This window comes from Nicotiana tabacum, chromosome 14 (assembly GCF_000715075.1).
Source record: "Nicotiana tabacum cultivar K326 chromosome 14, ASM71507v2, whole genome shotgun sequence".
Classification (NCBI taxonomy): Eukaryota; Viridiplantae; Streptophyta; class Magnoliopsida; order Solanales; family Solanaceae; genus Nicotiana; species Nicotiana tabacum.
The window spans coordinates 116340845-116344973 of NC_134093.1; the positions used below are offsets into that span (position 1 = coordinate 116340845).

Here is a 4129-nt window from a genome sequence, read left to right on the forward strand (position 1 = left end):
ACAATTGCAAAAGCACAAGCGGTATTTTGACAATAAGAAACCTGATTTTGCATATCATTAGTGGAGGATTGGAATGACTCGATGGCAATAAAATCTACTGTATTTGAGCAAATTTAGGCTAGCCATTATAATTTATTTGGGGTGATAAATTGTATGGTTTAATTGATGGCTAGCGAATGATAATTGTTACCACCGGCCGGCTACAAATGAAATTTGCTCAACAAGTTTGTTGCATTTATTATAGCAGCCTAACACAAGTATTTCATAGTTGGTTAATTGGTTTTAAACATCAACTAGTGGAACGAATAAGTAGTTGATGTATGATAGTAGGCTATATGTATGCAATTTAGACACTATTTACACTCTAATTTAGCTGCACTTTATTGATATTTGAATGCTAAAAGATAATAAAATGCTCTAATTAAGAATTTGATGCTTTGCAGGAGCTACTCCGAACTAGGAGGGAGCTAACGAGTGTTTTGGAGTCAACATGGAGTGTGAAAGGCCAATCAAAGGTTAGCCCGATCGAAAAGGAGCGAGAAAAGCAAGCGAGACGACCCCTCAAGGTGCGCGGCCGTGAATTGGTCTGTGAACTCAAGGCAGTGAGGCAGTGAAAATTCGCGACCGGATCCGCGGTCGCGGACGGGCGGACGAAAGCCAAACACGCAGGGTTAATTATGTAATTTCCTAGGCGACTAACCTAAACCTATATGAAACCTAAACTCGCCCAGAAGTGGAAGATATCTATTTTTAGAAGATTTTACAGGCAAGAACGAGGGAGAGAAGACGGATAATTTCCTAAGAATTTTCATCTTTTTCTTCATACTTCTATTTGTTGATTATGAATTATTTTAGTGATTTGTTTTCCATTAGTATGAGTAGCTAAATATATTATCTAGGATTGATGGAACCAATTGTTGGATTAAGTCTTGACTCTATTTTGTTATAATTGAGCTGTGTTTGTTCTATGATTGTTCAACTACGTATTGTATTATGGTTAATTAGAACGGCCCTCGATTAATCGTGTCTAGTTACCTTGTGTTGCTTGAGAAAGAACACTTGGTTAGATTGTTGTTGAACACCATCACTTTTGGGTAAGTTAAGAGATTAATTACTTGAATTTAAAAGTGGGGTTAGAAATAATGAAGCTTTGGTGGGATAATTCTGAGTTGCATAAATTATTAACTAGAATAGTTGAAAAGAATACTTCTAGTAAATTATCGTAATTGATCGAGAGGTAATTACGGTAGTTCGGAACTCATAATCCTCATAGAGTATTACAGAGAGATTATAGCTAAAGAGTTAAGATTTAATCCGGCAATTGGGGAAATCAATAGCCCTAGATTCTTTTACCCTTGAATTCTGTTTTAGTCTTGATTATTGCTAATTTTATTGTCATTTTTTCTTAGCTAAATAAATTCCACTGATTATTCATAAAACTCTTGCATCCGGAAGTTGCCGGAACTTATCATTAGCATTATTTAAAGTTGTAGTAAATAGGTAAGTTCCCTGTGGGATTTGACTCCGGACTTGAACTGGGTTATATTTGCAGCGACCGCTTAGTCCTTTTTACAAGGCATAGTTGGGCGTGATCAAATTTTGACGCTGTTGCCGTGGAACTAACGGTGTTATTTATTACAACTTAGAATAATTGCTAGGATTCTTAGTTTAAATCAATTTCTTACGGTGTTGAAATTTTTCCATTGAAATTCTCACGTTTGAATTCTCCTGTGACTCAGGTGTATGCCTAGAAGCTCTTCGAGGACTGGTGAACTTTTTGAAGGACTCTCAGACCCCGAGAAAGCATTCAGGATATTAAATCGAGCCAACAATAAGAACAAACAGTTACAACAAAAACACACACTCGAAATTGAAATGGACAATGTGGACGATGTCAACGAAAATAATTGGAATAATCGGGTTGACCCAAACAATGGAGTGATGGCACCTCTTGTGCCAGAAGCTGCTCTTTATGAGTGGGCACAACCAACTGCTGATAACTTAGCCACCGTCATTGCTCTACCTCAGATACAACCGTCATTGCTCTACCTCAGATACAAGCGGAGACATTCCAGATCACCAACAATATGCTGCATTTGTTGCAAAATAAGGGATTGTTCCAGGTCATACGTTGAAGACCCATGACAACATCTGAAGAATTTTCTATCAATATGTGTGACCCAAAGACAGCCGAATGTGACTCCTGAAGCCATCAAGCTATTACTGTTTCCATTCCATGTGACTGGAGAGGCTCAAACTTGGCTGAATTTGCTCCCAATAAACTCCACTGCCACTTGGGAAGAATTAGTCAAACAGTTCTTAAAAAAGTTTTATCCTCCCAACAAGACTGCAAGGCAGATTGATGAGATATTGCAGTTCAGGCAGAAACCAACTGAGACCTTGCAAGAAACCTGGGAGAGGTTCAAGGGTATGCTAGTGAAGTGTCCACACCATGGCATTCCAGATCAGATGCTGGGACAGAGATTCTACATGGGTTTAGCAGATAGTTTGAAGGCCAATGTAGATGCTTCAGTTGGGGGTGCTTGTTTGAGCAAGACATTCACATAGTGCAAGATTTTTCTTGACAAGATGGCTCAAAATTCAGGCTGGATGGCTAGAGATACGACACTTACACCAATAGTACATTATGTTGCTCTTGACCCAAACAATTACCATGCAGAGAACATCGCCACTCTCATGACTCAGATGAGCATACTGACAAAGAAAATTGATGAGATGGGTACAAAGCAAGTGCACACTGTTGATACAACGAATGGAGGATTGTGCACTCCTTGCATAAACCAGTCGTATGTGTGCTCGTGGAGTGGAGAGAATGACAATCAGGGCTTCAGAGAAGACATAAATTATGTCAATTATTTTGGAGGTCATAGGTAAGGTGATCAATAATGGGGACCAGCAGTACAGACCCAACCTGCCACAACACAACCCCAATTCTGGAGGCGCACGACCACAAGGTCAAGTTGTGCCTTATCAAAGGCAGCAAGGCTATAATCAGCAGCACCAGCAACAGTTAGCCTACCAACCACCTCATCAACAACAGGACAACAACATGGTAGAAATCAGGGGTATGCTGCAACAACTCATTGGAAGAAATGGTAAGATGCAAGAACAGTTAGCAGCACATGATTCAGCAATCAAAGGCATTGAAACTCAGCTGGGACAACTGTCTATGGCCTTGAACAATCGCCCACAAGGAATATTGCCTGCAGATACAAATATTAACCCAAAGGAACAGAACCCAAATCAGATAATGGAAGAGATTTAGACAGAGAGCAAGAAGTTGCTCAATTTATGAGAGAGACTACGCCAACTACGCCAGTTACATTAAAGGCATATGAGTCAGCAGAGCTCACCGAGGTTGTAATTGAACAAGCACAGGTTGACAAGGGTAAGGAGAAGGACGATGAACAAGTCTCAGAACAGGTGGCACCTCTTGTGCCAGAAGCTTCAAACAAAGAAAAGACATTAAGTAGTGGACAGAGGTTGACTCCTGAACCATTCCCTCAGAGATTGGCAAAACAAAAGAAAGATGATCAATACAGGAAATTCATGGAAATGCTTTGACAGATTCAATTGAATATTCCACTGATGGATGCTTTGAGGGAAATGCTAGGGTATGCAAAAATGATGAAGGACCTGATGTCACGGAAATTTGACTTCCAGGACCTGTCCACTATAACTCTGACACAGACCTGTAGCGCGGTAGTGACAATACCTATGGCCTAAATGGTGTCTGATCTAGGTAGATTCACTATCCCATGCACTATTGGGAGTTATGCTTTTGCTAAAGCATTGTGTGACTTGGGAGCCAGCATAAACTTGATGCCCTTGGCAATTTATACAAAACTGGGCATTAGTAGAGCTAGACCGACCTCAATGTTGCTGCAACTGGCAGATCGCACAGTCAAAAGACCGACAGGAATTCTTGATGATGTGCTTGTGCAAGTGGGGAAATTTGTATTTCCTGCAGACTTTGTTATTCTTGACTGTCAGGTGGATGAAGAGATACCCATCATTCTAGGAAGGCCATTCTTAGCCACTGGGAGAGCATTAATTGATTGTGAGACTGGAGAGTTAAAAATGAGGTTGAACAATGAAGAATAATATT

General features: G+C 40.2%; 1 non-coding gene across 1 annotated transcript; it reads right to left on the reverse strand.

The window, feature by feature from the left end:
• Nucleotides 1–2352: 2352 nt before the first annotated feature.
• On the reverse strand, nucleotides 2353–2459 carry LOC142169294 (small nucleolar RNA R71). The gene has a single exon (XR_012699002.1). It is a non-coding gene; the product is annotated as a small nucleolar RNA R71 (small nucleolar RNA).
• Nucleotides 2460–4129: the final 1670 nt, after the last annotated feature.